Raw genomic sequence first — 11,613 nt, 5'->3', positions numbered from 1 at the left:
GATTAACTGTGTCTAACTGTGTCGGATATATACTCGAGAGTCAAAACAATGATAAGAATGGTCTGTTGTCACAGCCCTAATGATTAGTAGGGCTATGACAACAGCATATTCTTTTCCTTGTTTTGATTCTCAGGTATATATCCATTGATATCTTATATGTTTTTATATAGAGTGATGTGGTTCTCGGATGATTAACTGTGTCTAACTGTGTCGGATATATACTCGAAAGTAAAAACAATGAAAAGAATATGCTGTTGTCATAGCTCTAGTTATTAAATCATAAATTTTACCAACTTTTTTTTAAGATTGTAATGGTGGTTTTGCAAAAACATTGGGTGTAAATAGTTTTCAAAATACCTGAGGTCCTGCTAAGAATTCACATGGTATAAATGACTTTCAAGTTTTTCTAAAATTTGAACGAGTCGTGAAGAAACTATTAACAAAAGCTTAGAATAGTCGACTTGATTACGAATCAACCAGAATATGCTTTCGCGCATCAGATCAGTCATATTGTAGAAAAGAAACCAATGTAATCGTCTTCAATGTCGCTGAGTTTTCAAAACCCGCTTGATCGGAACAAAACTATCTCTCCTATGTTTTTTTAAATGTTCGTAACTTTTAGAAAAAAAGGTATTACAAATATTTAGAACATTTCGTGTTTTATACATATATTCGTTCATTTTAATATTATTTACATTGTTATTTGTCGCTGTAATATGTATTTAGTTTAAAAGTAAAAATATAACAATTAAGCACGTAATTCATGAACGATTACTTTTATCTTAAAGTTATTTTTTTATTTTTTATTTTTTTGCAAATGATTTAAATAAGGCCGTGAGAATTTGTCACAATTAGCTGGAAGATAAAGATTATTAAACTGTTACATTATTAACAAAATAATCTTTATCGTTAAAAATCCAGACATGCTGAAAAGTCGTCTGGATCATTTTCAGTTTGAAATCAGTCCTCGTGCGTGTTTGCTATGTGATCTCGATAGATACTTTTTGGTGTTGATCATTTATTTTGTATAAAATAAGATGATTATTGTTGGCATTCGTTCCATCGATATCTTTCCAGTTAGATTTTTTATAGAGTTATAAGGTACTTACAGGAGGGACAACCACAATATTACCATCAAAGTGTTTCTCTAGAATGAACTAGATTCGAACTTGGCACATCCAGTTTGTAAGTCGTTACTCAGCTAGCATTGCTTTCTTCTTGGTTCTTGTGTACCTCTGACGCCTCTCAGTTTTCGCTATACTCTATCTAAAATTGCGGTCGTGTGACGAGCAAAAAAAATCTCGAGATTTTGTAGACCCCCCCCCCAAAAAAACAAGCTGCTAGATCAAAATTTAACTGACTTCTAAACAAAATCTCCAGATCTAGTAAGAAAATAGCTAAATTAACAAAACTGATCGAGTTCTGATGAGGTCTCCGGGTATCGGACGAAAATGAACTCATTTGTAAATTGTACAGTTTTGTTCCGGGCAAGGTCAAACAGTCGAATTAGGAGAACTAGTAAGGAAAACCGGTCAGTTGTACGCGGAGAGAAAACTATTTCTTTTTATTACTCATACTAAACATATGTTGATGTGTCACGTGGTATAATGCTTGACGAATCAACGTCGTTAATCTGTACGGATATCATATGTTGTTTTGTTCTCAGACGCATTTAGCTACTTCTTATCTAAGAACTTTAAAACTTCTCACCAAACTTTGGTCTTTCAGATTATATTTTACATTTCTGTAAAAAATTGTTGATATAGATATATTTTATTCGTTAATTCATATTTTCTAGATTTCATACCAAAATCCCTGTTGTTTAATTAGCACTTGGTAACTGGTGACCGATTAATATCTTTATCCATCTTTTTCATTCGCCAATTTAACTACAACTATATTAAATGCTAGTGCTGTTACTGGCACTTTTCAAAGAAGCTACTATCACCAAAAATACACTATCTGAAACCAGGAGCAGCACTACAAAGTGGTTATCCGACGTGATGAAGAGAGCGAATCTCAACAAAACTAAGAAAGATAAACGGGGAGCAGTTAAAGCAAAAAAAAAGGGTACTAGTTCGAAACATCTCCTTGTAAAAATCCGACGTCAGACTAGCATAAAAGAAATAAAAAGGGGAGAAAGGGAAAGCATAAGTTAAACGAACAAAGAAATAAAAGAGGTATCTTAGTATGCCCGTTCGTCTCGTCTCGCACATCGATTGCATGGTTATTAGTATTGGCGTGTTGTTATTTTCAAATCCAACCATAATCAAACACCGGGAATTCTTTTTCATAGAATACATTTTTAAGCACCGTTCACCTATGTCTTATTTTTTAATTCCTTGTATCATCCTTATTTTTTCTTTTTATTACAATGGCATTAATGTTTCATTTCCAGCTTGATATAAGTATCTGTTGTTATTTTAAAATGTATTTTTAATGCATACGAAACAACATACATCTTTTATATATTCATTTTTTAATTTTCAAAAAAGAAGTAACGTTACACCATAAGATAGACGATGACGAAATGTGGTGGACGCTGGTCAAGCAATGTGAAGGATGTTCACAAAAAATTCTAAAGTCAACCATAAAAATGTAAACATAAGCAACCTGCATAAGTAAAAAGCCTATGACATAAATGTAAACAAAATTTAATTCATATATTGCGCGAAAACGTAATATAGGGGCTACTTTTTCGTATTTACTGTATTTCAAAAAAGAATTCCGTGGTTTTCGGTGATATACACCTTTTTCAAAGACGGTTTTTCTTTTTCTCTTCTTTCTGCTCGTGAACAAATAAATATATAAGCTTATCGTATGTTAACATAGGTCCTGGATATGACCTTAAACTATATCCGATGGTGAGGCCCCAGCTTGCGGGCTTTGGGAAGTGTGGAGACACCCTTCAATTGCCATTGCTTCCAAGTCCACTCTGACCCGGAGTGGTAGTACCTGTTAGGGTCCCAACTATGGGTTAAATAGAAATCGACTTGAAAACAACAAATATATTTTATAAAAAATATTTCTTCAAAATCTTTGGATTCGGTATTAAATAATCTAAAAAGAGTTTATATGCCGTAAAACAAAAACAACCAACCAACCAACCAACCAACCATGTTAACATATTTCTATTTCGTACTTATTATAATTACTTTATACGGCATAATAACATAACCACACCGGTTCCCATTTGATCACCGAAGTTAAGCATCGTTGAGCCTGATCAGTACTAAAATGGGTGACCATTTGGGAATTCCAGGTGCTGTATGTACCTTCCGCTTATCTCAGCATTATTTCCAGTCGTTCTGAACCTCTTCTTGCCACTGGACCTAAGTAGTGCCGATTCAGGAACGATATGATTAGTGATTGCGCAACCTTTGCATCATAATTATACGTGTAACTATCTTTACAGGATCTATCCATTGTCTTTCGAGACTGAAAGGAGGCTTCCATTTCATATTTAGTATATTTAAACACGGTATTTGTTCAATGCTTCGCTGTGATATCCTTATATAATGCTAGACTACCCGTGACCCGTTGGGTCAGTATGTTATATTAGCTATGGAATTAATGACTTGTAACGTAAATAAAATAGTTTTTTGTGACATAACGGAAACATTTCTATGAAAGTATATTAAAACGAAAAAAGAATATAGATAGATTTCTATGAGTCGTTCTGCTTAAAATTGTTTATTTTTGAAAAAAAAAAACTTTCAGCCATTAAATTATAAGTGGTTTGCTATACTTATAGGTTAATGTGCACTGAACAGATACCATAATATCCTAAGTTAAATTCAAATTTTGATATATCTTTTAATTTAAACTAAAAAAAAAAGCAGTTGGGACGCTGAAAACGTACGCAGTAAAATAATACGTTTTGTTTTCGCGTTGATTATTTATTTGTAACACAAATAAAAAAAAAACATATTTTCGGGGTTATTTATTTATGTTGATAGTGTAGAAGAAAATCTATGAATGTTTTTTTAAGAAAGTTGTATTAAAAATGGAGAATAAATTTAAAAATAAAAGGAAGGCGGTGGGTAAATCGCCGTTGTAAAATGCTCTTATTGTTGTCAACGGGTTAAAGTAGATTGTTTTGTAAGAAAATTGCGGTTAAATAACTTAAACATAATATGGAAATGAAGGATGTAAAAAAATGCAGAAAGTATTTATAGTTGTTTATTTGGATAATTTAAACACAGAAAATCAAGTGGGACGCTGAAAACGTACACAGTAAAAAATTACGTGTTATTGTCGCGTTCATTATTTGTTTATGTACGCATGCGTTGCCGGAAGTCGTAAACCGGCTGTTGGGTTGCAATCCGGGTTACAAGGTCACTTGAGTTTTATAATTATATAGATTACAAAAACAACATAGAAAGAGATGAGAGGGAAATGATTTATGCAATAAAAGAATAAAAAGAAAAACAGGTCATGCTAATTAATATTACATGCATAAAATTAAATAAAAAGTTAAATACTCATTTGTTCTTGAAGATTTCTATGGTCACCTTTTATTTATTTTTTATTTATTTTTAATTATCTTTAGTTTTTAATTACATTGGCAGCAACGTTTAATTTCTATTATTTTAAACGCTTTATTTCATTTCATAATTTACTAAATTATTTCCGGCATTCCTGACTCTCTCCAAAATATAAAATATACAAGAAGGCGGAGTAACTATTCTCTAGTAAAGCAATGTGGACAGTTTAAACAAAGATTTCTAAATTTAAACGCAAAAATGTAAACAGAGGCAACTTACATAATTTAAAGCATATGGCATAAATAAAAAATATAACTTAATACATATGACATTACTGTAAACCTCCTTTAATGCTTATGATATGAATGTAAACATTAGTTAATACTTATGACATGAATGTAAACATAATTTAATGCTTATGATATGAATGTACACGTCATTTAATGCTTATGAATGTAAACATCAGTTAATACATATGACATGAATGTACACGTAATTTAATGCTTATGATATGAATGTAAACATCATTTAATGCTCATGACATGAATGTAAACATCAGTTAATTCTTATGATATGAATGTAAACTTCATTTTATGCATATGACATGAATGTAAACATCATTTAATGCTTATGATATGTATATAAACATCAGTTAATGCTTATGATATGAATGTAAACATCATTTAGTCTTATGATATGAATGTAAACATCATTTTATGCATATGACATGAATGTAAACATCATTTAATGCTTATGATATGAATGTTAACATCATTTAATGCTTATGACATGAATATAAACATCAGTTAATGCTTATGACATGAATGTAAACATCATTTAATGCTTATGATGTGAATGTAAACATCATTTAATGCTTATGATATGAATGTAAACATAATTTAATGCTTATGACATGAATGTAAACATCATTTAATGCTTATGATATGAATGTAAACATCATTTAATGCTGATTGAGATTGTCGGACTTACTTCCTCATCTTGGTTGTTATTGTCACAACGTTTCGGTCGTTTTGCCCTCTGGCCTTCGTCAGGTGTTTTGTATCGAACTGGGGAACTGTTTGTTAGGAGTCGCGAACCCAACCCTTTATTATTATTACGGGGGTACCGTGTTCAGACCCCTGCTTGGCTTTGGGACATAGTTGATGATTCTCTGTTTTTAATGTTACTTTTTCACTGCCTTCGGTCAGGATTGAACTCAGCACCTTTGGGTAACTGTAAACTTTGATACACGACTACTCGTCCATATGTCACTAGGACAATTCTACGTTGGTTTTTGTTAATGTTAAACCTATGTTGTTATTCAAGGTTTTCTCTTTCTATCAGAGGTGTCCAAATTGCATGCAGCTCTATGCTTGGTTTGCTCAGTAGGTTGTTATGTCCGAGCATGTTAGCTGTTTCTTTAAGTTTTCTCACTTTCCAGTGGGTCTCTCTGTTTATTATTTTTACTTCATCCCATAGGGGGCGATAGTCCCCCCTCTCCATCCAGACATGGTTGGCTATACCCGATTCTTCCGTCTCCCCTTTAGTTACCGCTTTTCGGTGTTCTTCCACCCTTACTTTAAGAGGGCGGCATGTTTCACCCTTGTAAACCTTTCTGCAACTGCATGGGATAGAGTATATGCAGTTTTTGGCCATGTTCTCATCCATGCTGGGCTTCACTCGTACCAGGTGTCGTCTGAGTGTTGACTCGCTTTTGAATACCGTCCTGATGTTCTAGGGGACACATATTCTCTGAATCTTTTCGGAGATGCCTCGTATGTATGGTAGGCAGACCGTTGGAGGTTTTTGGGTTTCATTCTTCTCTCTTATACTATTAACACGTCTGGTGGATAGTATGCTATCGGGGTAGTTGTTACGACGGAGGGTATTCTTCAACCTGACCATTTCTTGGTGGTATGCGATTCCATGTTTGATACTGTATGGGTGATGGGAGTTGAAGTTTAGGTATTGTCCAGTGAAGGTAGGCTTGCGATATACGGATGTCTTAAACCCATGCTCTGTGCGTGATATGAGTATATCAAAGAAGGCCAGTTGGTTATCTTTTTCTTTCTCCATTGTGAACTGTATCGATGGTCTTATTGAGTTCAAACAAACGGTCCCCCAGTTCAATACAAAACACCTAACGAAGGCCGGAGGGCAAAACGGCCGAAATGTTGTGACAATAACAACCAAGATGAGGAAGTCAGTCAGACAATCTCAATCAATGAAAACACCTCATCTCAAAAATACAGACAAGTACTATCATTTAATGCTTATGACATGAATGTAAACATCGTTTAATGCTTATGACATGAATGTAAACATCATTTAATGCTTATGATATGAATGTAAACATCGTTTAATGCTTATGACATGAATGTTAACATCATTTAATGCTTATGACATGAATGTAAACATCATTTAATGCTTATGATATGAATGTAAACATCATTTAATGCTTATGATATGATTGTGAACATCATTTAATGTTTATGCTGTGAATGTAAACATCATTTAATTCTTAGGACAAAAATGAAAACATCATTTAATTCTCATGACATGAATGTAAACATTATTTAATTCTTATGCCATAAATGTAAACATATTTTATGCCTATGGTATGAATGTAAACATAATTTAATACTTATAATATTAATTTAAAAATCATTTAATGACATAAATGTGACCATCATTTAATGTTATCACATAAATGCAAACATCATTTTATGCCTATGTAAACATGTAAAAATGTAAACATCATTAAATTCTTATGACATAAACATTATTAGTAAATAAACATCACGAGTAAACATTATTTCTTGCTTATAACATAAATGTAAACATGATAAAATTCTGTTTACATAAATGTAAACCTTATTTAATGCTTATGATGTAAATAAAAACCTTATTTAATGCTTATGGTGTAAATAGAAACCTTATTTAATGCTTATGATATGAATGTTAACATAATTTAATGCTTATGATGTAAATGTAAACCTTATTTAATGTTTATGATATGAATGTAAATATCATTTAATGCTTATGACATAAATGTAAACCTCATTTAATGCTAATGATATGAATGTAAGCCTTATTTAATGCTTATAACATAAATATAAACATTATTTAATGCTTATGACAAATGGAAACATCATTTAATGCCTATGACATAAATGTAAATATTATTAAATTCTCATCATATGATATTTAAATAAATGTTTTTACAATTATATATCAATACTTTTTATAAAATGTACACATGATTTAATGTTTATGAAATGATTGTAAATATTATTTTATGACTTTGACAAAAATGTAAACATCATTTAATCCTTATTACATAAATATAAACCTTATTTATTGTTTAAGACATAAATGTAAATATTATTTAATACTTATGATATAACGTGAACATCATTTAACGTCTTTTATTACGAGTGTGTACCCTTCGCTCATTGATCCCTCTGCTCCCCCAACTTGGAGCCGCTGGACTACTTCGTTTGGTCACACGTGGAAAACATCACCAACATGACCTCTTACAACACGAAAGTCAACCTGATCGTCGCCATTCGTTGAGTATTCATCGAGCTTCCGCCGGCGCTTGTAGAAAAGGCATGCTTACAGTTCCGGGCCCGTACCGAGGCGGTGGTTGAAGCTGAAGGCGGCTACATTGAATAGATGTCGGCTTTACTACAACATCAAGTTACCTGAATTGATTTTTTTAATAAAAGTTTTGACATAAAGCTATAGTTTTGTTTTTTAGGGCGACAAATTTAGCGTTCCACCCTGTACAGGACAGATTAAATCAAAGCGTATTGAAATAGAGAAAAAAACAAGATTTACAGACAAAAAACGTTCAGTTTGTTTATTTTTTGTTTTACGGCATATCAACCATTTTCAGGTTATTTAATGCCTAATCCATTAAATTAGGAAAAAAAGGGATTTGTGTATGAGTTTTTATATCTTTGAATATTTATTCATTGTGCTTGGCTTGTTTGTCTTGTAGAGAAAAAGTTTTGCTTTTTATCGTGCTTGAGTTTCGCCAAATGAAATCTAATTTATAAAACTCTCTATGTCTTTCGGTCTGTCTGTCTGTTTCCATATTTTCAAACTTTATCTCTACCGAAACTAAAAGTCGCAGAACGGCACTAAATGGTTGAATTTTTTATGGACCGTTTTTTATGGGTCTTTAGCCGGTAAAAATAGTTTTTAAGAGGTCAAAAATGAGTCAAAATTGAGGAAAATCTTCATACAATTTGTACATTTATCTTAGTTTATTTTAATCAGTTCATATGCGTGTCACATTGGTACAGTGGTAACGTCACCAGCTTTGAATGCTACAGTTTTGCTTTCGGTTTCGATTCTAGCTGATGGCACCCAAATACTTTTTAAAACTTTTGAAATCACGACTCTATAATAATATGTACGAAATTTGGACAAATTAAAATATATTTAAGTATATTTTACGACCGGGCAAAGCAGCCCCACCCTGCTAGCGAAAATAAAAAAATAAAAACATTAATGTGTGATTCATTTTAGGTCAAAAACGGAAGAGAAAATGTAATAGAAAGAAAGGAGAAAAAAGAAGAGAAAATATAAAATAAACATAAAATGAGCAGATAAGCGATAATGGATTAATGAAAATAGAAAACGAAAGAAAAAAAATGAATAAAGAGAGAGTAATTGTAAAAACCGTATTATTTTTAGGTAGTCGACGAGAGACTGACTTGAATCTCCCCAAAACGTATGACGCAACTAGTCGCTCGGTGACTGTTGTAAATTTGAATTAATATTTTTGGTCCCCTGACAAAAGGAGGGTGAACCTGTAAATTCACCCTTATCCGTTCGTCCGTTCGTCCGTCTGCACTTTTATCAATAAATACATCTTTTCATTTTTTGAAATTCTGCACAAACATTAAGCATGATATGAGTAAAATAATAACAGAACGGATTTTTCAGGAAAACTTCCATGCCCCCCTAGGGGTTCCTTTCGAGTTCAAATGGCTAAAATTGACACTTTTGTGCTTATTATAAAATTGATTGCTTGGATTTTTATAAAACTTTTTGAAAAGTTGTAACTGATTTCTATATAATTTTGTTCGTCTATACTTCACGATAACTCTTAAGTGTGTCCCAGGAGCTTATTTAGGGCTAATAAAAACACTCCATTTTTGGGACTATTTTACCATATTTGTCCAAAATTTTGTGTGTATGTCTATTTAGCAGGTTTAGATAGTGCTGAATTCAAATTTAAATATGTTAAGGCCTTGGGGACTTTGGGGGCTAAATGGTGGGGGTGGGGGTCAAATGATGGGCTTAGTCATTTCTATTTTTGCATAGTGCAGAACTCAAAATTACATATGTTAAAGCCTAAAACTGCACCGCTTGTTCTTTTTCACTAGGATTTGACGTCCCCTGGGGACTTTTGTGACTAAATGGGGGGGGGGATCAAATGCTGAACTTAGTCATTTTTTATACCTCGTTAACTGTGCACTCACGGAGGACCATACATGTTTCACTTTACTCTTTTTTTCATCACCAAACAAGGTATATTGCCATATGAAACATAAGAGACTCATAAATGGGGTCATGTCTAGGAGGCGACAATGGTGTGTTCAGCAGCGACATGTCTATTCACATTACATTTAAACTTTTGCAGTTTAGTATAGATAGCGCATAAGCCACTTTACCATTAAAAAAATTTTTTTTTTTTCAATAAATTGATTTTGATTTATGTGACATTACTTTTCATAAATAAATCAAAATAGAATTCTAATGTTTAAATTATGCAATAAAAAAATTCATAAAGGACACCCATTTATAAAAATTATATTTTATTTTAAAATGGCGAAATTATTTCTTCGCAACGCAGTGAATTATGCACCACCCTGTAAAATCAGAGAGGCGGGAAACACGGAGGAATTCCAAAGTTGAGTAGCCCAAGGGAAGAAACTATTAGAGTAGAAAGCTTTCCGGCATCTGGGAAACTTTACAGTGAATGGGGTGGGATTTTGCTACTTACCAGATTAGTCGAGAGTATGTACGTCGAGGGAATACAAGTGATATGGATTGCATTAAAGCTATTGTAAAAAAGGTGCAAGAATGCAACAATGCGACGACAGGGCAGAGTTTAACTTATTAGATTTGAGATTTTTTTTCTAAAACCATGTCCAAAAGTATAAACAGAAAGACAAGACGAAGGAAATAGAAAAGAAAAGATAGTGGTAGATAAAAAAAAAAGAAGGAAAAAGGAATCGCTGAAAAGTTGAATATGGTCATCGATAGTTTGAACTAAAAATGTCAATGCTAAGAAAACCAATTCTGAAGGAGTGAGAAAATAGCTCTGATGTCGGCGATTAAAGAAGCTTGGCCGGCGGGGAGCCAGCAGCCATTAGTTGACCAAAATCTGGACATTTCTTTGTCCAATCATTTCTAAACGTAATTTTATCTGCTTATTGTAAGCGAATGTCACATGCGGACAAAGAATGGACAGCCATTTTAAGGACGAGCTGAAATGGCGACGATCTTGACCATCTTGAAACATACACAAAATTAGCGAATCTTGAGTGACTGTCCTTTAACAAGTCACTTGACCACCAGATTCAGACTTGACATATTCACGGGAAATGTCAGTTTCATACATTAACAAATAACAATCGATAAACTTGTCTATTTATTTATCTATTTGCAAGCATAAAGAAAAAGAAAAGCCTCCTTCGAAAAAGGTGTATACAATCAAAAATCACAGTGCTGTTTAGTCGGTCTATGTATGTATGTATGTATGTATGTATGTTTGTATGTATGTATGTTTGTATGTTTGTATGTATGTATGTATGTATGTATGTATGTTTGTATGTATGTATGTTTGTATGTATGTATGTATGTATGTTTGTATGTATGTATGTTTGTATGTATGTATGTTTGTATGTATGTATGTATGTTTGTATGTATGTATGTTTGTATGTATATATGTATGTATGTATGTATGTTTGCATGTATGTATGTATGTTTGTATGTATGTTTGTATGCATGTATGTTTGTATGTATGTATGTTTGTATGTCTGTATGTATGTATGTTTGTATGTATGTATGTTTGTATGTATGTATATATATATTTTGTTACACA

General features: G+C 32.5%; 1 pseudogene; it reads left to right on the top strand.

Moving 5' to 3' along the window:
• Positions 1-3,156: 3,156 nt before the first annotated feature.
• LOC145241891 (5S ribosomal RNA) lies at positions 3,157-3,274 on the top strand (annotated as a pseudogene).
• Positions 3,275-11,613: the final 8,339 nt, after the last annotated feature.

The sequence above is a fragment of the Euprymna scolopes genome, chromosome 20 (genome assembly GCF_053919585.1).
Source record: "Euprymna scolopes isolate OS-2025 chromosome 20, ASM5391958v1, whole genome shotgun sequence".
Classification (NCBI taxonomy): Eukaryota; Metazoa; Mollusca; class Cephalopoda; order Sepiida; family Sepiolidae; genus Euprymna; species Euprymna scolopes.
The sequence above is the reverse complement of the archived record's forward strand: the minus strand, read 5'-3'. Positions and strand labels throughout refer to the sequence as shown.